Here is a 24,927-nt window from a genome sequence, read left to right as displayed (position 1 = left end):
TCAAAGAATCAACTTTTGGTTTCATGGAGTTTTTTTCTATTGTTTTCTAATATTTTTTTCACTACCTTCCACACTCATCTGAATTATTTTCTTCCTTCTGCTAGCTTTGGGTTTAGTTTTTTGTATTTTTGTAGTTTCTCAAAGTGGCAGTTTAGGCTATTGATTTAAGATCTTTTTTTTTTTTTTTTTTTTTTTTTTGCGGTATGCGGGCCTCTCACTGTTGTGGCCTCTGCCGTTGCGGAGCACAGGCTCCGGACGCGCAGGCTCAGCGGCCATGGCTCACGGGTCCAGCCGCTCCGCGGCATGTGGGATCTTCACGGACCGCGGCACGTACTCGTGTTCCCTGCATCGGCAGGCGGACTCTCAACCACTGCGCCACCAAGGAAGCTCTAAGATCTTTTTTAATAGAAGTTACACGTAAAATTTCTATCTAAGCACTACTTTTGCTTTATCCCATAAGTTTTAGAATGCTCTGTTTTCATTTTCATTAATCTCAAAGTCTTTTCTTATTTCTCTTGTGATTTCTTCTCTGACCCATTGTCTATTTTAAGAGCATGTTGTATAATTTCCACATATTTGTGAATTCTCCAAATTTCCTTCTGTTATTAATTTTTAATTTCAACCTATCATGGTTTGAGAACATACTTTGTATGTTTTAAATCCTTCTAACATTTTTTTTGGCTTGTTTTGTGGCTTAAAGTATGGTTTATCCTAGAGGATGCTTCATGTGTGCTTGAGAAGAATGTCTGTTCTACAGCTATTGAGTGTTCTATAAATATGTTAAGTGTCTAGTTGGCTTATAGTGTTATTCAAATCTTCTATTTCCTTTGATTTTCTATATGGTTGTTCTAGCTATTGTTGAATGTAGGGTATTGAAGTCTCCAATTATTATTGTCTATTTCTCCTTGCACTTCTGTCAGTTTTTGCTTCATGTATTTTCAGCTCTGTTGTTAGGTGATATGTTTGTAAGTTTTGTGTCTTTTTCCTCATGGATTGACACCTTTGTCATTACAAAATCTCCTCTGTTTCTATGACACTTCTTGTCTTAAAGTCTATTTTAGGATAGTCGTCCCCCCATCCCCATCCCCAGTTATCTTTGGTTATTCTTTGCATGATATTTCTTTTTATAACATTTTTTCAATCTATTTATGTATTTGAAGCTAAATATGTCTCTTTTAGACAGAATACAGTTGGACAATGTTTTATAAAATCCATTTGCCAATCTCTGCCTCTTGATTAGAGTGTTTAGTTCATTTTGCTATTTGTTTTCTATATGTTTTATATCTTTTTTGTTCCTCTAGTCCTCTGTTATTTCCTTCTTTTGTGTAAAATAGATATTTGCTAGTATACCATTTTAATCCCCTTGAGATACACACACACACACACACACACACACACACACACACGCATACACACACACACAAGACTTTGAGATTAATGAAAAAGGAAACACAGCATCCCAAAATTTACAGGATGAAGTGAAAGCAGTACTCAGATAGAAATTTTACCTGTTAACTCCTTATATTAAAAAAGATCTTAAATCAATAGCCCAAACTGCCATTTGAGAAACTACAATATATATTTGTATATATATATTTTTTTTCAACTTTATAAGGAAGAAGGGATATTCATTTGGAATGGTCTCTCTTTGCCCTCTTTGTACTTTATTCAAACAAAATTATTAAAATAATAATTTATAACCAGATAATTAAGAATTTATTACATTATGTCTGCATCCATTGTTTATAAATGTAAATAACAGTGTGTCACTTTTTTTTTTTTTAGCTGTGTCATGCAGCTTGTGGGATCATAGTTCCCCAACCAGGGATTGAACCTGGGCCCTGGCAGTGAAAGTGCCACGTCCTAACCACTGGACCGCCAGGGAATTTCTACTGTGTATCTCTCAGATGCTTTGGTTAACAGGAAAAAAAGAAGTCCTTGATAAAATGCAATATTTTCACACAAATTTGTGTACTATTTAAGTTTATTAGCCATGGCAACTTAAACTTAAGCAACATAGTAAGTACTTACTATATTCACATGCAAGGAAAAATGCATGAACTGCCTAAACGATATAGCATTAAAAAAATTAACATTCACTTCCAACTATTCTGTGGCTATTAACATCATGTGGTGCCTTTAAAGGTCAAAAACAATAAGCTGTCTAGACATATTCTGAATAGTAATAGTATTACATTGTGAATTTTATTTTCAAATTTAGGTCAATAAGAAGGAAAATAATAAAGTTAAGTAGTCAAAAGAAGTATCTAAAAAAGGACATTTATATATACAGAGGATTTGAACAGGACATATTCACTTCCAGTTGATTCAATCCTATTTACACATTTAAAATAGAAAATACATCTTTTTTTTTTTGGCCAGGCTGCGAGGCTTGCAGGATCTCGGTTCCCCAACCAGGGACTGAACCCCAGCCATCGCAGTGAAAGTGCTGAGTCCTAACCACTGGGTCACCAGGGGATCCCCAAAATACATCTTAATTGTCAAGAAGCTGAAGACATTTAGCACCAGGAAAGGAACTTTACTTAGCCTTTGATCATGACCTCAATTTCTTGACATAGGAAAAGAAATTTTATGAAATCTCTATGTATTTATCACTATCAAAAGAATTTTGAAAAGTAACTGCTATATATCATCAATTCACAAGCGATTCAAAGGGAAGAAAACCTTAAAACTGGGACTCCTTGATATTGCGCACAGCTCTCCTACGGTGGTCTGTTTTCATCTCCTTCAAGGCTTGCTCCAATTGCTGAACCAAATGGAGCAGTGTGGCTGGGTGTGTCTGCAGAACTTGGGTGTTATGACCTCCATTCTATTAAGGTGTAGCTTTATAGTCACTGTTGGTTTAATCTGTTGCCTGAGGCTTCTGCTTGCAAGCTGTACATCTAGTCGCCATTCAAGGGCTGTGGTAACTGGGGAGGTCTGGTGCTGATTCACTCAGGATAGTTCTGATCTCCTTTCTGTTGTCCAGAAAAAGCTGAAGTAACAGTTTGTTCAATTCTTCAGAGAATCACAGAACAAAAACAGTCTTGGAAATCCAGTTCAGAAATCATAAGCTTTGAACTTTCAGTGAGGAGGTATATTAATACTTCCACACCATGTTGGACAGTGTCACTACTCACACAGAGCTTTCTCGCAGCGCCTTTGTAGATCTTGGGGTTCGAGCCTCACCTCGGGAACTCCACCACAATTCGCCCAAACTCAGAGACCACCGTGCTGTCCACTTGAGGCAGGAAGGCCAGGTGCTCCTTTTGCTCCTCTGACAGGACCAGTGGCATCTTCACCGGGCGGCCGATTTCATCCTTATTTTTTTTAAGTTAGTCTTAGTGGTTGCCCTGGCATCTTATTTTTTAATTAATTAATTAATTAACTGATTGATTAATTAATTTATTTTTGGCTGTGTTGGGTCTTCGTTTCTGTGCAAGGGCTTTCTCTAGTTGTGGCGAGCAGGGGCCACTCTTCGTTGCGGTGCGTGGGCCTCTCACTGTCGCGGCCTCTCTCGTTGCGGAGCACAGGCTCCAGACGTGCTGCCTCAGTAGTGGCTCATGGGCCTAGTTGCTCCGCGGCATGTGGGATCTTCCCAGACCAGGGCACGAACCCGTGTCCCCTGCATTGGCAGGCAGATTCTCAACCACTGCGCCACCAGGGAAGCCCTGCCCTGGCATCTTAACTTAAAACAATTTAGTTCAGATTAATACCAACTAATTTTCAATAGTATGTGAAAAAACGCTCAAATAAATGAAATTCCTTCCCCCTTCTTCATGCTATTATTGCCATACAAGTTACATGTTTACACATTATAAGTGCATCAATAGTTTTATAATTATTGCTTTATGCAGTTTTTAAAATCAGATAATAGAAAAAAAGAGTTACAAACAAAAATACATTTATACTTTCTTTTATATAATATTTATCTATGTAAATGGTAACTATGTAGTTACCATTACTGGTGCTCTCTAAATCTTGTGAATTCAGTTTACTGTCTAGTGTCCTTTTATTTCAGCCTGAAGGACTTCTTTTAGTATTTCTTGTAGGGCAGGTCTGCTAGTAATACATTCTCTGTTTTTATTTTTCTGAGAATTACTTAATTTCTCCTTTGTTACTGAAGGATAATTTTCTGGTTATAGAATTCCTAGTAGATGGTCTTTGTTTTGGCACTTTGAATATGTCATCTCACTGCTTTCTGGCCTCCAAAATTCTGAAGAGAAATCAGTTTTAATTATTACTGAAGATCCCTAGAACATGATTGGTTGTTTTTCTCTTGCTACTTTCAAAATTTTCTCTTTGTCTTTCAACAGTTTCACTATGATATATTTAGGTGTATATCTCTTTGAGGTTTTCCTGCTTGGATTCGTTGAGCATCTTGAATATGTAGATTAATGGTTTTCACCAAATTTGAGATTTTGGCTATTGTTTATTCAAATATTCTTCCTTCCCCTTTCTCTTTCTCCTCTCCTTCTAGGATTCCCATTTTGGTAGGTTTGATGTTTCCTACAAGATTCTGAGGCTCTGTTCATTTTTCTTCATTCTTTTTCCTTTCTGTTCCTCAAAATAGTTAATCTCAATTGATGTATCTTCAGGTTTGCTGATTATTTCTTTTGCTGGCTGAAATATGCTCTTGAGCTCCTCTAGTGAATTATTCATTTATTTTATTTTTCAACTCCAGAATTTTTATTTTTTAAATTAATTTCTACCTCTATATGGATATTCTTTATTTTGGAAATATCACTTTTATACTTTACTTTTTACACAGCTTCTTTTATTTCTTTGAACTTTTTATAGTAGCTGCTTTAAGGTATTTATCCAGTAAGCCCCACGTCTGAGATTCCTCAGGGACAGTCTGTATTAACTTCTTTTTTTCTTGTATATGAGCTGTACTTTCCTGTTTCTTTGCATATATTATAATTTTCTGGAAAACTGAACATTTAAAATAAGATATGTAACAACTCTGGAAATCAGATACTACTCTCCTCCCAGAGTTTCTCATTGTTGCTGTTCACTTAGTGACATTTCAGAATTAATTCTGTGAAGTCTGTATTCTTTGTTGTGTGGGGCCGCTGAAGTCTCTATTTGGTTAGCTTAGTGTTCAACTAATGACTGGACAGAGATTTCCTTAAATGCCTTGAAATAAGATGTCTCTCAGCCTTCACCAGAGGTTCTGTGTGTTTGTTGGGGCATTCTGTCAACACTCCAACAGGCAGTTGACAACTCTGCCTTAGCCTTCACTTACTGATTGTGCAGATCATCAGGGTCAGACAGATGTGTGATTGGGGTCTTCTCATGTCTTTCCTGGGCATGTGTACTGCCCTTCACATATGCATGGCCTTCTAGATTCCCAGGAATATGTCATAGCTTTTTTTTTTTTTTTTTTAAATAAATTTATTATTTATTTATTGGCTGCATTGGGATTTCATTGCTGTGCGCAGGCTTTCTCTAGTTGTGGTGAGCAGGGGCTACTCTTAGTTATGGTGCACAGGCTTCTCATTGCGGTGGCTTCTCTTGTTGCAGAGCACAGGCTCTAGGCATGCGGCCTTTAGCAGTGTGGCACACGGGCTCAGTATTGTGGCTCGCGGGCTCTAGAGCACAGGCTCAGTAGCTGTGGTGGCACACGGGCTTAGTTGCTCCATGGCATGTGGGATCTTCCTGGACCAGAGATTGAACCCGTGTCCCCTGCATTGGCAGGCGGATTCTTAACCACTGTGCCACGAGGGAAGTCCCCGTCATAGCTTTTAAAATTCCCCTATGGACAGCTCATTCCACAATTTTTCCTTTAAAGATTTTTGGCTGTCAGTCCCTTGTTAGCTTCAACTGATATCGCCACCACAGGCAACTGTGAGGTTAAACAATTGCCATTGACTGTTTTTAACAAATTCCCTAGCGATACAGCTGTTCACAAAGACCAGAGGTCTGCATCAGCCAAATACAGACAATCACTAAGGTTGGAGCATTTTTTACATTTTTTTGGACATATTTTAAAAATTCAGATTTATTGTGGCATATTCACACACAATAAAATCTACTCTTTATTTTTTATTGAAGTATAGTTGATGTACAAAGTTGTGTTAGCTTCAGGTGTACAGCAAAGTGATTCATATATATATGTATATATGTATATATATATACACACACACACATATATATATTATATATATATGTATATATATATTTTTTTTTAATTACAGTTTTCTCCAGCTAGATGTCCAGGAGTGTGATGAAGAAAGGAAAAGGGGATGAAGAAAAGTAATAGGGGAATGAGGAACATGGAAAACCCAAAAAATGACTCCTAGTTCTCTGTGTAGTTGTGGCCTTTACTGAGCTGGGGATACTGGCGGAGGGAAATATCAAGAATTCTAACTTAATCACGTTGGAAACATTTTAGGGTAAGAAAAAAATTATGCTTCCTATATAGCAAGCTATCAGAACTTACTTTAAAATGTAAAGCTATTCATCCTTTCTCATGGGTGCTCAGAGCTCCCCACACAGATATTCATTTCTACATGTTCAAGAAAATGCCACTGTCAGGCAGGTCTACCATGGACTGTATATCTGTGGGCAGCGTCCTAAGTAGAGCTTTCATCTTCTGCCCTTGAACTGACAAGTTGAACAGGAGATACACTGCTTTGCCAGCCTTCCACTTAAGACAGAACCTAGTTGTCTCCTGGCTTTGATCAGAGAGGGTCTTCAGAAAGTTTAACAGGTCAGAATGAACTTGATGGCCAGACAGAAACCAGCGTGCCAAATAAAGCACTAACCAAAGCCAAGAAAACAGTGTTGGCCGAGGCGTGGCGTGGCTTAGTATGGGGCTCTAGGTATTTCAAACAGCCAGGTTTGATGGAAGCAATTAGGAACAGCGCTAATTGCCTGTCAGGCAACATTGCCATTTGCTGAGGACAGAGCTGATACATTTAGACACAAAGTCTGCCCAGCCTCCATTGTAGCCTTTCACTTTTGGAGATTGTCTTCTGGTTTCCATTACAATGAAGCTCAAGCTGCCGACCCCATTAAAATGTCAAGGTGGGAGGGAAACGAGGTCTTGAAATAAGTCTTTCAAGGCTATCGCCATGGTTGGTTTTATGTATGGAGTAAGGTTCCTGTACACACTTATTTCACCTTTTCTTTCCCTTAAGTGGTGAAAGCACCAAGTCCCTCAGCCCCATCACCAGGGAGCTGAGGAGCTGAATTTTTTCTTTCCATGGCAGGGCTATAGTCAGGTCCACTCTACCCTCTTCTGTTTTTCCCTATATATGGAGGAATGAGTTCAGGTGCTCCGGAGCAACTTTTCTGCACAAGTCCCTTAACCAGTGACTCTCAACCCTTCACAGCATTTTAAAAACTCAATTCCTCAACTAGAAATGTTGTGGCAATCTGGAATTCCCCTTTCCCTCCTCTCTTCAGAAATACTCTATCGTAAGCAGCTATTCTTGCATCAGATTATTTTATTCCAAATTCAGGGCCAAGGAAAAAAAGAAGAGTATGCATCCTCAGGGCTAGAGGGGATTACAATAGTACATGTAATGTGTCTTTAGGAAGTATAATGTAAGTTTGCTAGTAAAGAGGTAAGCTCCTGTGCTCCCTAGAGAATAGGAAAAAAATCCAAGCACATTCACCGGCAGTACAAGCACTGCCAGTATTAGAGTCACTCTTTACTTGGGAGGATGTAATTGAAATAAACCAAAACAGAAATGCTGATCTGGAAACCTGGAAAACTGGGTCTCATCACAGTATTTGTCTTTAACAAGCTATGCACCCTAGAGCATAATTTTAACTTTGTTTTGTTTAGAGCTATACAACCAGGATCTAAAAGACTACCTGGTGCTTAGTAGGCACTTGGCAAATATATGCTGTTTAGATTTTTTTTGAATCTCAGCATACTGGTCAGAAATATGGGGCTGGTATTAGTTTCCTAAGGCTTCCATAAGAAAGTATCACAAACTAGGTGGCTCAAAACGACAGAAATGTATTCTCTCTCAACTCTGGAGGATAGAAGTCCAATATCAGGACGATAGCAGGTCCATGTTCCATCTGAAGTCTGTAGGGGAAAATTCTTCCTTGCCTCTTCCTAGCTTCTGGTGGTGGCTGTCAGCCCTTGGTACTCCTTGGCCTGTAGCTGCATCACTCCAGTCTCTGACTGTGTTGGCACAAGGCATTCTCCCTGTGTGCTTCTTTTTCCTCTTCTTATAAGGACAACAGTCACGTTGGATTAAGTATCCACTCACTACAGTATGAGTTCACCTTAACTAATTACATCTGCAACAACCCTATTTCCAAAGAAGCTCACACTCTGAGGTGCTGTGGGCTAGGACTTCAACATATCTTTTGGAGGGACACAATTCAACCCATAACGGGGATAATTCCAGTTGTCTAAACCATCTCAACATTCGTTATGATGACTCAGTAGGATAATGTGTGGGAAAAGTCTCTAAAATTACAGATTATTATTCGCATGCCTGGAAGAGTTTCTTCCTCTTACCATTTACTGTGAGGATGCAGTAATACTTCATGAAACCTAAATTGTCAGCTTTAATACTTAATAGGTCAATACCACTAATATATATATTACACTTTAGCCTGTGAGGTGGCCAGGGAAAGAACTACTATCCCCATTCTAAAGGTGAAAAAAACTGAGACTGAGATATTAAATTAAATGATATAATCAAAGGCACATGGCCTGACAGTGAAAGTACTACCAGTAGATCTCAGGGTGTCAGCCTCCCGGTTGTGATGCTTTCTAGCTCAATATGATGCTGGGATGACAATTCCTCCTTGGAGCTTTCATTTCTCAGCATTTTCTCTGTCTGCTGCAGAGAACCAGAGTTCATTTCCTGATCAACTGAAACTTGCTAGTACTATGAAACTTCTGTTCAGCTGGATCTACCTCTCTGTATTGTGGTGTTGGAAATGCAAAGTGGGATAAGAGAGAAGGGGGTGGTAGAAAAGGATGAGGATAAGCAGTAATTACAACGAGTAGGTGAACTCACAACTCAGCCAACAAGGCATGAATTAAGTGTGGTGTATAGGATAATTAGCAGTCATTTAGTGCGGGAAAATTGCTACCAGCTGTTCAAAACCTAAGACTGAGGGGCTGATCTGTAAATGGTTATCTGAACAAGCAGGCAGACAGCTACAAAATGAAGCTGTGCCCCAGGTCCCAAAGGCTATGTTTTGTTGTCCAGAGAAAGCCTTGTCCTGAGATGAATCCATTATGCTCATTAGTTACTGTTACACGAATTTAATGGCCTGGCCAAAGGCTCCTAGAGAATGCTGGGTCATAGATCTGTGGGGAATCAGACCAACAAAGGGGTAAACAGGAATGTCAGAGTCCTGAAATCCCAAAACTACTCTCAATATGGACCTCCCACTTTCTTTGTTGGAGCCTAGTCAACAAACACAATCTTATCCATCAAATGCCCATTTCCTCATTCAATCCCTCTGCCCTCCTCTTAATAGATTAGCATAAGCACTATTCCAAACAGTTTGATGCCTATCTTCAATTTAGCACCCAAATGCAGCTGAGTAACTTGGGGACCTACAGAATAACAACAGTCTTATCACACCTGGAAGCAAGGACACTGTCAGAGCAAATCAGAAGGTCAAGAATCAGCTCAAAGAGGCTTCTATTGGCTAAAATGGGGCAATATGAGGCTTGAGGTGAATAATACTATACCAAGGAATTAAATGCTTCAAATTTATTAAATTCCATGAGTTTGTAAGACACTAAAGACAATACTCAATGTCATCTTTGGAGCTTGCTGGGAAAACACAATATACTCTGAAAACTGGTAAATAAAGGAAAGAATCAAGCAATTAGCCTGATTTCCTGTAGGACCTGTACCTCAGATGACAAACAGTTGATGAAGGCAAGTTTTTCTTTATAGAAGGATTCCCAGTAATAAATGAAGAAAGAAAGAAAGAAATCCTTTGGCAAATCCCTACCTAAATAATGAATCCAGGCAATGATCAATGGTGGCCACTAACAACACAAAAAGAGAGACAGAGGGATGTTTGTTCGTCCTGATAAAAGTACGCATCACTACCTATAAAGGATCCTTGTAAAAAGTCACATCAGATCAAGCCTCTAGATCTAACTACCAATTTAAGGAAATGCAAAGAACAGAGAAGTATGTCAAATGCTACTATGGGTATGCAATCAGAAAAATCCAGAATGTGGGAAATTCCACAGGACAAATTATTTGGTTTCTTCAACAAATGAACTATACGGAGGGGAAAAAAAAAAAAAGGGAAGGGGAACTGTGATTGACTGAATTGTTGGCCTCTGTTATTCACCCCTTTCTACATTCACACCCATGCCATGCCTCCCTGCGGGAAAAGTATACCTCCCTGCCCTTGAATCTGGGCTTGGAAATGAGAATTGCTTGAATAAAAGAATTCCGTGAAAGGGAGAGTGCAAATCTCTGATCTAAGGCCTTAAGAGACCTCTTGGGTTTCCACTCAACCTTATACTCCTGCTCTTGTCTTGGGAAGAGCTTCCCTTGAGTAATTGTTGGTCCTTCAGCCTGGACAGTGAGCATATCAATGGCAATAACAATGGACTGAAGACAGGAAGCCACAACCCAATACTCTAGACAAGATGTACAACCCTGAGAAGAGGAAAGTATCCTCTTCATCCCAACTCGCCCCCATGACCTGCCACCACCACCACAGTCATGACTACATTAAAATTTCCTGGGCTTCCCTGGTGGCGCAGTGGTTGAGAGTCCGCCTGCCAATGCAGGGGACACGGGTTCGAGCCCTGGTCTGGGAGGATCCCGCATGCTGCGGAGTGGCTGGGCCCGTGAGCCACAACTGCTGAGCCTGCGCGTCTGGAGCCTGTGCTCCGCAACAAGAGAGGCCGCGACGGTGAGAGGCCCGCGCACCGCGATGAAGAGTGGCCCCCGCTCGCCGCAACTGGAGAGAGCCCTCGCACAGAAGCGAGGACCCAGCACAGCCAAAAATAAATAAATAAAAATTAAAAAAAAAAAAAATTTCCTGACTTCTCTGCAGATGGAGTGAAACTAGAGGAAGCTGATCTAAGAACAGGAAAGAAAGAGTGAAATATCTCATTCAAATCTACTACAAAATAATTTTAGTTCCCAATCTTTAGTAGTTTGAGTACCAAAGACAGTAAAATACATCAACTGACCCCTATGACAGAATCTTTTACTCTTGTGGCAGAGAAAAATAGAACATGTCATCACCATCACCAGGTTAAAATATTTATGTGGAATGTCTCTGGGTAGAGACCTGAGCACATAAATGGGTAGAGATGAATGTTCCTTACAAGCGACTCTCCTGCACGAAGGTCAGCTGCTTTTCTTACTTGGGATATTAATTCAGGTCCCCAGTCTGATCTGCTTTCCTGTAAGAAGTCCTAAGGAAACATGTTGCTCCATGTCATCAACTTGGCAGGACCTTGGGATCCAAAAGTTGGGAGTGGGGGGGATCAATACACTTTAATCAAAAAGGCAGAAGATGTGCTTAGTTGAATCTTTTAATTTTTAAGGGCAGAATTTATTGTGGAAGGTTTGTAGCCTGAAGCAAGACAGGGAACATGTGAAAGGATTCTCTGCTGTAGGTCTTAACTTTCTTGCCAGAGAAAAACAATTGGGAGAAACCTTAAAAGGACAGGGCCACACTCAGAGTATCAACTCAGGAGGCCCCAGAGCCACTTCAATTAGCAGTTAATCTAGAAGTTGCAAGTATGTGATGGTCTCTCCCATCCCGGGAACTTAAGAGCTTATAAACCATAGACGGTCATGACTTGAAAAAAATGGCTACAGCAATATCTCAGGTCCCACATGCTCTTCCAGAACTTTGTCACTCCCTATTAAGAAGTGGAATCTATTTTCCCTCCCCTTGAAATTGGGCAAGACTTTATGGCTAGTTTGATGAATACAATGCAGTGGAAGTGACACCATGTGATAGCTGGGACGGTAGTCTTCTCCTGTCCTTGGACTGGGATTTACACCATCAGCTCTCCTGGTTCTTAGGGCTTCAGACACAGACTGGAATTACACCACTGGTTTTCTGGGTCTCCAGCTTGCAGATGGCAGATCATGGGACTTCTCAGCCTCCATAATATCTCTCTCTCACCACACACACACACACACACACATCCTTTTTGTTTTATTTCCCTGGAGAACCTTGACTAATACAAATATTTATTGAGCAATTACTACATGTTAATCCAATGCTCTAAGCACGCTAATGAATGATCTCATTTAACCTTCACACCAGCCTGGACATAGGAACTATTTCCTCTTTCACATTTTTCACATGAGAAAACTGAGGAGTAGGGATTAAGTTATTTGCCAAGTTCACACAGCTAGTAAGTGGTAGAGCAGGGATTCAAACAGACTGGTCCAGGTGCCACACTCCCTGGAATTTCTTTAGGTGGCCTTTTAAATCTCAAATCAGATACTCTCGTCTTGGGAAAAACAACAACAACAAACAGCTTGTTTTACAAAAATAGTTTAAATTCAACTTTTTTCATGTAAAAGTGCTTGAATTTTTTCCAGGAATGTTCTTTATTGCATCCTGGTCTGGACACCAGACCTAATTAATCATCTCTTTGGGTCCCCCATTATTCTTTGTGGCAGCTACAAATCCCTTTCTAGAAAGAAAACCTTCAAGTCTTGCGCTAAGAGGAAGGCTGGGGGAGAAAAGGAGGGGTCTTGTTCCTGTTTGAATCAATTGTTTACTTAACCCTGTGGCTGAATTATAAACAGGTTTTTTTTTTTTTTTAAAGGCTAAAGAGAGAATTAAATTGGTTTAATATAATGACTGAGAAGGGAGAGGGCCAAAATCTGACCAGGATTCCAAATGTGCAGGAATGCATTCATCTTTTTTCCATATGCTTTGGTTTTTCTTTCATATTGTGTTAAAAGTAGCTATGAAGAAGGGGAGGAGGGAGAGAGGTAGAGGAGGAGATGGAGATGAATAGGGAGGGGAGAGGGAGAAAAGTGAAGGAGGAGGAAAAGGAGGAAGCAGCTCCAGACACATTACCCAGCTCTTTAGAGATTCTAAATATAAGGTTCATGCTTGTTATACCTGGGGAAGAAGCTTATAGTCTCAGCTAAGGCAGCACTGAAATAGCTATATTACACTGAAAATACTGAAAGACTTGCAAACTGCTTGGTTAATATCCATTGCTCCCAGTCTCCTGCGTGCTCCACCATCACACTTCCTGTGACCAAGACCTCCACACCACCCAGCAACCAAAGGGTATCACCTGATACTGCAGGGGGCTCTTGGGACCTGCTCCGTTACCAAGGTGGCATGGCTCGATTTTCCTGCCTACAGGTTGTTAAATATTTTGACTATCATTTCTGGACAGAAATCCCTATCTCACAGTCTTGGAATCAGGCTGCCATTATCCCAAGCTTTCCTTGCTTTGTTCACCTCTGACTGTCCCTGGCTGAGCATCTAATAGTCTGAGACCACCAGTCACCAGGTCAGTCTGAATGTCACCAGTCAACTTGCCTTTGGCCATTCACTCAAGACAAACAAAGCTAGAGGAATGGTGTGCTATCTCGAAGCTGGGGATGGAAGTGATGGAGAAACTAAGAGACCAGGGAATGGGGCAGGGTCTGTAAAGTTCTCAGGGTAAGAAGGAAAACCAGAGGCTTTCTAGTTCATATAAATGCATAGGATGACTCCTTGTTCTGGGTACTGGACAGTAGTTTACATGACATCACACAGTTGGTAAGACTCTTTCACATCCATGATTTCACCTGATTTTCATGACAAATTTTTAGGTAGGGAGGGCAGGGGTAATTGTTCCAGTTTCACAGAGAAGGAAATGTAAGTCCAGAAAAGAGATATGACTTGCCAAGGTCCTAGAGCTAAGTTTTGAACTGTGGCATGTAGATGCCAAGTTCAGCCCTCCATTGTGCCTTGCTAGTAAGAAGCAGGGAAGTACCCAAGAAGAGCGACCAAGTTGGGTCTGACATCAGTAAAAATCCCTGGGTTTTTTTTTTTTTTTTTTTGTGGTACGCGGGCCTCTCACTGTTGTGGCCTCTCCCATTGCGGAGCACAGGCTCCGGACGCGCAGGCCCAGCGGCCATGGCTCACGGGCCCAGCCGCTCCGCGGCATGTGGGATCCTCCCGGACTGGGGCATGAACCCGCGTTCCCTGCATCGACAGGCGGACTCTCAACCACTGTGCCACCAGGGAAGCCCTCCCTGGGTTTTTATAAGCATGTTATTCATCTTGATTTTATTTTTTCCTTCATCTTTCATGTGTCCTTAACAATAATCATGTGAGGATATCAAATGACACATCATTGCCTACATTTTAAAATGAGGAAATGGGATCCCAATAACATTCAGCGATTGACAAGTTCACATACAGTGGGTGACAGCACAGCCGGGCTGGGGTGCCAATGTTCTGAATCCCTGTCCAATGCTTGTCACTGACCCATACCATCTACTGCTGCACACACATCTCATGTCCTTCCAAACAAGGAAAGAGACAGTTTGGGTAAAAACAAAGTTGAATCATCGGCTGCTGATTCTCCAACATCATGAAGAGATGGGAATGCAGACGATCTACAACATGAAATAAACCAAAAAGAATTTATCATTTGAGAACATGTTCTTAGGTAGGAAATCTACCTTTTCCATCCTGTTGTGTTCTGCTTCCAATTAAAAGAAAGAAATGAATATTTACTACTTCCACTATATTATCTCATTTAACCATCATAATAGCTGTTATGCAAGTATAGTATTGTTCACTTCACACAGATGAGGAAACAGCTTCTGAGGCATTACATAATTTGCTGTCTTACAGGCAGGAATTTGCCTTACCAAATACTCATGAACTTCGTAAGGAGGTGTCCCTTTAACATGATGTAGCTTTGCCATTTGAAGGGAAGAGTATGAGTTCTGGCTCCATTTCTCAGAATATCTGTGATCCAGAGCCAGTTATTATTTTGTTCCCTGAAACTGTTTCCTCATTTCTAAAATGCAGATAATATACCGTTCTCAAGAAGGTTATGAGGATTAGTATCAATAGCTAACATTTGTTGAGTGTTTGCTGCATGTTAGGTGCCATTTTACACCCTTTCCATTTATTATCTACACCGACTGCTCTGAAAATCTCTATGGTATTGGGTACCACTTTTTAGCTCCATTCTCCAGGTGAGAAATCTGAAGCCCAAAGCATTTAAGAGACACCTCCAAGTTAGCAGCTGGAAGGACCAGTATCTGAAGTCAAGGTGTCTGACTCCACAGTCTACACACCTAATAGGAGCTCAGAAGCAGTGTCTGTTTCATCACTAGGACTGGTAGCTGAAATAAACCCGAAATGAGCAAGTCACTGGGACCTACCTACAAAACAGCTTAAATTACCCACCTAAGGTGCATAAATGAGAAAGAGGCAAGCACTACTTCATGGACACAGAGGTACTGTAAGCATTGACACGTTTTAAATGGCATGATGGAGGCCTCAGAGAGAGAGAAGCCACCCATCATCTGTGGAAGGTTTGGGGCTCCCAGGCCTTTAGTCTCTTCTCTAGGCTTGTATAGGAGGATGATCTCAAGGAAGAGAGCATGGGCTCTAGAAACATTCAGAAGACAGAAGAGTCTGGTTGTTAAAGAACAAAGCATTTTAAATAAATAAACTAGGCTTCCCTGGTGGCGCAGTAGTTAAGAATCCGCCTGCCAATGCAGGGGACACGCGTTCAAGCCGTGGTCCGGGAAGATCCTACATGTCGCGGAGCAACTAAGCCCATGTGTTACAACTACTGAGCCTGCGCTCTACAGCCCGCGAGCCACAACTACTGAGTTCACGTGCCACAACTACTGAAGCCCACGTGCCTAGAGCCAGTGCTCTGCAGCAAGAGAAGCCACCATAATGAGTAGCTTGCGCACCACAACGAAGAGTAGCCCCCACTCGCCACAACTAGAGAGCCCGCGTGTGGCAACGAAGACCCAATGCAGCCAAAAATAAATAAATTAATTAAATTAAATAAATAAATAAACTGAATGTTATACGGACACACTCAGTTACACAAACACACATACACACACACTTTTCACGATTTTTCTTTTATCTTTCATATACTTTGCAAACACTCTCTTGAGCAGCTGTTCCTCATCTTCCCACTCAGCTGAATGCCAGTTGTCCCACCCTCCCTACCCAGCCTCTCATAACAGCTTCAGCTTCCAAGAGACAGCTTGACTCAAAATGCCATCCAGTCTTATGCCAGGCGGAGGACTAGGACTCGTCCAGCAGGAAGGGACAGAAAAGACAACAGCCAGAACCATCGTCCCAGGAGAACTCTAGGAACATGAGCATCTGCAAGGCATTTATGCCCAGAGGTGGGCCTGCAACCTCTAAAAATTACCAGCCTATCAGGGAGCATGCCATGGGGCAAGAAGAGTCTTCAGTCTTAGCCTCTGGCCTCAACCTATATTAAAAGATAAATGTCTGAGACAAATCATGCATCTCATGTTACTTGTCTGTATCTCGTTTTTCCTCACTTAATGGTACATCATAAGGACCTCACTTTGTCCTAAATTTCACTGGTATTTTAGTAAGAAACCTCAGAAACCCAACAGGGGAAGACTGAAAATCCAAGAGCTCTCTGATTTACTTTTCTTGGATTCAGTCTCCTCTATCAACTGTCAACTTTGTCTATAATGCACTCATGATAATCCTGTGGAAATGTCTGTGCTGTGGCCATGGAGGTGGATCAGTGACCAGGCTGGGCCAATCGTAGCTTCTCATCACCTGTGCACAGAGATTAGTCCAAGGGGTGAGCACATGACCCAAGCCAGCCAATCAGAATTCTTGCCCTAGATTTTCCAAACCAAAGTTGCGACTGAGAAGTGCTCCTTCTTATTTGCTTGCAATACTTTGAGGACATGAGCTGAGCACTGCCTGCAGTCACAGTTCCAGTCCACTGAAGAGAGCTGCTCAGAGAAAATGGAAAGATAATTAAGCTGAGAGGGCAGCTTCTGTGGTGTTTCCTGGTTCTCTACCTCCTGGTTTCATGAGCTTATAAACCCTTTTTATTTGTTTTGTTTTGTTTTGTTTTGTTTTTGGTATGTGCCAGGCTGTTTCACTGGGTTTCTGTCTTTTGACTAAAATAGTAGGCAGGGTTTGAAAGGTGGTAGGGTAAGGGAAGGAGCTGATAAGCCATCTAGCCTCCCAAACCTTGTAATAGTAGCTAAAGAGGAACAGACTTTTTAGAGTTTATATCTCAGTTAGGAAAATGTGTTGCTATGTTACCAAAAAAAAAATTCTCTTCAAAATGGCTTAAATATAAAGGGAACGTATTGACCCATGAAGCTGAGAATTCCAGAAGTGGCTCTCAAGTACAGACAGCAATGCTTGATGCAAGGGCTCAAACACTCTCTCCAGTAGCTTGGACTCTCTGCATCTCTCCTTTCTACTTTCTACGATGTCAGCTTTATCCGTAGGCTCCATTCAGACAACCAAGAAAATCCTAGTAAGGCAGTCTGACTCCGGTCCCAACTTTATCACCTGTAGCCATATTTAATTGTAAAAACAATCTGAAAAGTTTAAGTGTGATGCAAATAGGAATTGTGCTTCCATTTTTATAAAATAATTTCAAAATCATCTGTGTGAGTGTGTGTGTGTGTGTGTGTGTGTGTGTGACTGTATAAGCATGAAAGTGCATGAAAAGGTACTGGGCCAAAAAGTGCTTTCGGTTTTTAAGTAAAAATAAAAGACGCATTTTTCATTTTCACAAAGAACTTTATTGAACAACGTATTCACCTTTTTGTTCCACTACCTTCTGCTATTTTTTCAGGCAACTTCATAATTCCATCTTCCCAAAACTTTTTGAGCAAAGAACTGTTCCAGGTGCCTTTTAAAGTCTTCCAGGGAATTGAAATTTTTTCCATTAAGAGAATTTTGTAAAGACCTAAATAAATGGAAATCTGAAGGTGCAATGTCTGGTGAATATGGTGAATGAATCAGAACTTCCCAGCCAAGCTGTAACAGTTTTTGCCTGGTCATCAAAGAGACATACAGTCTTGCATTATCCTGATGGAAGATTATGCATTTTCTGTTGACTAATTCTGGACGCTTTTCGTCGAGTGCTGCTTTCAGTTGGTCTAATTGGGAGTATTTGTTGGAATTAATCGTTTGGTTTTCCAGAGGAGCTCATAATAGAGGACTCCCTTCCAATCCCACCATATACACATCACTTTCTTTGGATGAAGACCTTTATTTGGTGTGATTGGTGGTGGTTCATTTCACTTGCCCCATGAACTCTTCCATTCCATATTATTGTACAGTATCCACTTTTCATCGCCCGTCAAAATTTGTTTTAAAAACGGAACGTTTTCATTATGTTTATGTAGAGAATTGCATGTGGAAATATGGTCAAGAAGATTTTATTTACTTAACTTATGTGGAACCCAAACATCAAAGTGATGAACATAACCAAGCTGGTGCAAATGATTTTCAACGCTTGACTTGGATATTTTGAGTATGTCGGCTATCTCCCGCGTGGTATAATGTTGATTATTCTCAATTAGTGTCTCAATTTGATCTCTATCACCTTCAACTGGTCTACGCAACCATGGAGCATCGTCCAGTGAGAAATCTCCAGCATGAAACTTCGCTAACCACTTTTGACACGTTCAATCAGTCACAGCACCTTCTCCATACACTGCACAAATCTTTTTTTTGCATTTCAGTTGCATTTTAACTTTTCGTGAAATAATAAAGCATAATATGCGAAAATCTTGCTTTTTTCTTCAATCTTCAATATTAAAATGGCTATACAAAAATTCACCAATTTTGATGTCTTTTTTTAAAAAGCACACTGACATGACAGCTGTCATATACAATCTAACAAAATTGTTTCAAATGAATTAAAGACAACTAAGAGCTACTAGAGCCATCTTACAGAAAAAAACCAATGAACATTTTGGCCAATCTAATACTGTCATTAAAACTGTTTTGTGTGATGGGGATGTAGAGACAAGGAAAGGAGGGTTGAGAAACTTGGGGGAAGTATCTTTCATAATAACAGTATTTACAGCATGTATTAGTTTTACATGCTTTTCCAGTCTTTAGGGGCCATGGCTGGTGGCCCCTTTCTCCATCTCCAAAGCCAGCAATGACTTGGTGGAGTCTTTCTCACAACACATCGCGTTGACACTGACTCTTCTGCCCCCACTGTCCATGTTGAAGGACCCTTGTGACTATGTTGGGCCCACTTAAATAATCCAAGATAATCTTCCTATTTTAAGGTCAGCTGATCAACCACCTTAGTTCTATCTGCTATTTTCATTTCCATTTGCCATGTAATGTAACATCTTCACAGGTTCTGGGGATTAGGATGTGGATATCTTTGAGGGCACTGCCTACAAAAAATTATGATCCCATTTATGCAATTGTGGATGCATATGTGTATATATATATATATATATATATATATATATAAAATGACAAACTGTAGGTGGTTATCAAATTGACAGTGGTTATCACAGGCAGTAAACGTCAGTTCTCTTTACTTTTTTCTTCAAATTTTTATGTAGTGTCTTATCTTTTGACGTATTTGTAAATTTATGTACAGGAAAAAGCAACAAAGCTAGCTTTGCTAGTGAAAATGATCGCAATGACCTGAACTCCCTCAAATATCATAAAACTGGGCCCTGAACGGGGAGGTCCAGCCTCGAAGGAACTTTGTACCTACGGAAACTCCCCCATCAAACCTCCTTCTCTGTACACAATAGGAGATACTAAGCCAAGGCAATAGAAAGACTCCCAACTGCTAATAATCCAATTAGAGATATCCAAAGCCAAGCAGAATACGCAGACTGATGGCTGTGCAGAAATCTACTTTGCAGTGGCTCCACAAGGAGCTGGGGAAGGTAGGGAGAGTATGCAGGCAACTCTGAGGGTCTTAGAATATACATTCCAAAGGAAGTCACTTGCCCCTCCTTCCTCTTTAGCCCACTCCAAAATGACTACTCATTTTTTTTTTTTGCGGTACGCGGGCCTTTCACTGTTGTGGTCTCTCCCATTGTGGAGCACAGGCTCCGGACGCACAGGCTCAGTGGCCATGGCTCACGGGCCCAGCCACTCCGCGGCATGTGGGATCTTCCCGGACTGGGGCACGAACCCGTGTCCCGTGCATCGGCAGGCAGACTCTCAACCACTGCGCCACCAGGGAAGCCCTAGACTACTCATTTTCATCACCCTCCAGCTGCTCCTTTCCATATCCTTGGTCACTCTCATGCACTTCCAACTTCTCCATTTCCGGGTCTCAGAGGGTTAGTACAGCACTTCTCTAAGAGCATCCTCTCCCCATTAATTCTTGCTCTTTAGAAGACAATCTGTGACATCAACACTCCCCAAATCATGAGCTATTTATCAGGTGTTCAGTCAAACATATCATTCTGTGGTCAAAACATAGGAAAACAGAGCAAAAACAAAATTAAATTCATGTTTTTCTCTGCAGGACACCCCAGAGCCCTTGCTAATGTACACTGCAATGCTCCAGGAGGTGGCTATAGCAAGCAGTTAAACCACCTAAATGTTGAACCATGTTATAGAAAGATAACTGATGAAATTAGTCCTCCACATGTTGGAAACAGTATCAAGAAATCTCTGTATGATGGTAGGGCATGTTAAAAACCTAATCTTGGAGCTAGATAGAGCCCTCTAGAACTTTATTTTAAAACTGAATAAACGAACAGAGAGGGAAAGTGATTTGTCTGAAGTCACACAGCTACTTAATGGCAAAGCTGGGAACCTTTTTAAACATTTTAACTGGAGTATAATTGTTTACAATGGTGTGTTAGTTTCTGCTTTATAATAAAGTGAATCAGCTATACATATACATGTATCACCATATCTCCCCACTCTTGCATCTCCCTCCCACCCCCGCATCCCACCCCTCTAGGTGGTCACAAAGCATCAAACTGATCTCCCTGTGCTATGCAGCTGCTTCCCACTAGCTATCTATTTTACATTTGGTAGTGTATATATGTCCATGCTACTCTCTCACTTTGTCCCAGCTTACCCTTCCCCCTCCCCATGTCCTCAAGTCCATTCTCTACGTCTGCATCTTTATTCCTGTCCTGCCCCTAAGTTCTTCAGAACCTTTTCTTTTTTTTAGATTCTGTATATATGTGTTAGCAGACAGTATTTGTTTTTCTCTTTCTGACTTACTTCACTCTGTATAACAGACTCTAGGTCCATCCACCTCATTGCAAATAACTCAATTTCATTTCTTTTTATGGCTGAGTAATATTCCATTGTATATCTGTGCCACATCTTCTTTATCCACTCATCTGTCGATGGACACTTAGGTTGCTTCCATGTCCTGGCTATAGTAAATAGTGCTGCAATGAACATTGTGGTACATGACTCTTTTTGAATTATAGTTTTCTCAGGGTATATGCCCAGGAGTGGGATTGCTGCATCATATGGTAGTTCTGTTTTTAGTGTTTTAAGGACCCTGCATACTGTTCTCCATAGTGGCTGTATCAATTTACATTCCCACCAACAGTGCAAGAGGGTTCCCTTTTCTCCACACCCTCTCCAGCATTTATTGTTTGTAGATTTTTTGATGATGGCCATTCTGACTGATGTGAGGTAATACCTCATTGTAGTTTTGATTTGCATTTCTCTAATGATTAGTGATGGTGAACATCCTTTCATGTGTTTGTTGGCAACATGTATATCTTCCTTGGAGAAATGTCTATTTAGGTCTTCTGCCCATTTTTGGATTGGGCTGCTTCTTTTTTTGATATTGAGCTGCATGAGCTGCTTGTAAATTTTGGAGATTAATCTTTTGTCAGTTGCTTCATTTGCAAATATTTTCTCCCATTCTGAGGGTTGTCTTTTCGTCTTGTTTATGGTGTCCTTTGCTGTGCAAGAGCTTCTAAATTTCATTAGGTCCCATTTATTTAGTTTTGTTTTTATTTCCATTTATCTAGGAGGTGGGTCAAAAAGGATCTTGCTGTGATTTATGTCATAGAGTGTTCTGCCTATGTTTTCCTCTAAGAGTTTGCTAGTATCTGGCCTTACATTTAGGTCTTTAATCCATTTTGAGTTTATTTTTGTGTATGGTGTTAGGGAGTGATCTAATCTCATACCTTTACATGTACCTGTCCAGTTTTCCCAGCACCACTTATTGAAGAGGCTGTCTTTTCTCCATTGTATATTCTTGTCTCCTTTATCAAAGATAAGGTGACCATATGTACGTGGGTTTACCTCTGGGCTTTCTATCCTGTTCCATTGATCTATATTTCTGTTTCTGTGCCAGTACCATACTGTCTTGATTACTGTAGCTCTATAGTACAGTCTGAAGTCAGGGAGTCTGATTCCTCCAGCTGCGTTTTTTTCCCTCAAGACTGCTTTGGCTATTTGGGGTCTTTGGTATCTCCATACTAATTTTAAGATTGTTTGTTCTAGTTCTGTAAAAAATGCCATTGGTAGTTTGATAGGGATTGCACTGAATCTGTAGATTGCTTTGTGTAGTACAGTCATTTTCACAATATTGATTCTTCCAATCCAAGAACATGGTATATTTCTCCATCTGTTTGTAGCATTCTTTAATTTCTTTCATCAGTGTCTTATAGTTTTCTGAGTACAGGTCTTTTGTCTCCTTAGGTAGGTTTATTCCTAGGTATTCTATTCTTTTTGTTGGAGTTGTAAATGGGAGTGTTTCCTTAATTTCTCTTTCAGAGTTTTCATCATTAGTGTATAGGAATGCAAGAGATTTCTGTTCATTTATTTTGTATCCTGCAACTTTACCAAATTCCTTGATTAGCTCTAGTAGTTTTCTGGTAGCATCTTTAGGATTCTCTATGTATAGTATCGTGCCATCTGCTAACAGTGACAGCTTTACTTCTTCTTTTCCGATTTGGATTCCTTTTATTTCTTCTTCTTCTGTGATTGCTGTGGTTAAACTTCCAAAATTATGTTGAATAATAGTGGTGAGAGTAGACAACCTTGTCTTTTTCCTGATCTTAGAGGAAATGGTTTCAGTTTTTCACCACTGAGAACAATGTTGGCTGTGGGTTTGTCATATATGGCCTTTATTATGTTGAGGTAAGTTCCCTCTATGTCTACTTTCTGGAGGGTTTTTATCATAAATTGGTGTTGAATTTTGTCGAAAGCTTTTTCTGCAGCTATTGAGATAATGATATGGTTTTTCTCCTTCTCCTTGTTAATATGGTGTATCACATTGATTGACTTGCGTATACTGAAGAATCCTTGCATTCCTGGGATAAACCCAACTTGATCATGGTGCATGATCCCTTTAATGTGCTGTTGGATTCTGTCTGCTAGTATTCTGTTGAGGAGTTTTGCATCTATGTTCATCAGTGATATTGGCCTGTAGTTTTCTTTCTTTGTGACATCTTTGTCTGGTTTTGGTATCAGGGTGATGGTGGCCTCCTAGAATGAGTTTGGGAGTGTTCCTCCTGCTATATTTTGGAGGAGTTTGAGAAGGATAGGCGTTAGCTCTTCTTTAAATGTTTCATAGAAGTCACATGTGAAGCCATCTGGTCCTGAGCTTTTGTTTGTTGGAAGACTTTTAATCAGTCTCTATTTCAGTGCTTGTGATTAGTCTGTTTATATTTTCTATTTTTTCCTGGTTCAGTCTCGGAAGGTTGTGCTTTTCTAAGAATTTGTCCATTTCGTCCAGCTTGTCCATTTTAGTGGCATATAGTTGCTTGTAGTAATCTCTCAGGATCCTTTGTATTTCTGCAGTGTCAGTTGTTACTTCTTTTTCATTTCTAATTCTACTGATTCGAATCTTCTCCCTTTTTTTCTTGATGAGTCTGGCTAATGGTTTATTAATTTTGTTTATCTTCTCAAAAAACCATCTTTTAGTTTTATTGTGTTTGCTACTGTTTCCTTCATTTCTTTTTCATTTAATTCTGATCTGATCTTTATGATTTCTTTCCACCTGTTAACTTTGGGGGTTTTTTGTTCTTCTTTCCCTAATTGCTTTAAGTGTAAGGTTAGGTTGTTTATTTGAGATTTTTCTTGTTTGTTGAGGTAGCATTGTATTGTTATAAACTTCCCTCTTGGAACTGCTTTTGCTGCATCCCATAGATTTTTGGTTGTTGTGTTTTCATTGTCATTTGTTTCTAGGTATTTTTGATTTCTTCAGAGATCTCTTGGTTATTTAGTAGTATATTGTTTAACATCCTTGTGTTTGTATTTTTTACAGATATTTTCCTGTAATTGATATCTAGTCTTAGAGTGTTGTGGTTGGAAAAGATACTTGATATGATTTCAATTTTCTTAAATTTATCAAGGCTTGATTTGTGACCCAAGATATGATCTACCCTGGAAAATGTTCCATGAGCACATGAGAAGAAAGTGTATTCTGTTGTCTTGGGATGGAATGTCCTATAAGTATCAATGAAGTCCATCTTGTTTAATGTATCATTTAAAGCTTGTGTTTCCTTATTTATTTTCATTTTGGATGATCTGTCCACTGGTGAAAGTCAGGTGTTAAAGTCCCCTACTATCATTGTCTTACTGTCAATTTCCCCTTTTATGGCTGTTAGCATTTGCCTTATGTATTGAGGTGCTCCTATGTTGGGTGCATAAATATTTACAATTGTTATATCTTCTTCCTGGATTCATCTCTTGATCATTATGTAGTGTCCTTCTTTGTCCCTTGTAATAGTCTTTATTTTAAAGTCTATTTTGTCTGATATGAGAATTGCTACTCCAGCTTTCTTTTGATTTCCATTTTCATGGAATATCTTTTTCCATCCCCTCACTTTCAGTCTGTATGTGTCCCTAGGTCTGAAGTGGGTCTCTTGTAGACAGCATATATATGGGTCTTGTTTTTGTATTCATTCAGCCAGTCTATGTCTTTTGGTGGGAGCATTTAATCCATTTACATTTAAGATAGTTATCGATATGTATTTTCCTATTACTATTTTCTTAATTGTT

General features: G+C 40.1%; 1 pseudogene; it reads right to left on the bottom strand.

Annotated features, from left to right (window-relative positions):
* Positions 1 to 2,686: 2,686 nt before the first annotated feature.
* LOC137221049 (COMM domain-containing protein 2 pseudogene) lies at positions 2,687 to 3,396 on the bottom strand (annotated as a pseudogene).
* Positions 3,397 to 24,927: the final 21,531 nt, after the last annotated feature.

This window comes from Pseudorca crassidens, chromosome 3 (genome assembly GCF_039906515.1).
Source record: "Pseudorca crassidens isolate mPseCra1 chromosome 3, mPseCra1.hap1, whole genome shotgun sequence".
NCBI lineage: Eukaryota > Metazoa > Chordata > Mammalia > Artiodactyla > Delphinidae > Pseudorca > Pseudorca crassidens.
Note: the sequence above shows the minus strand (reverse complement) of the source record. Positions and strands in the feature narration are given on the sequence as shown.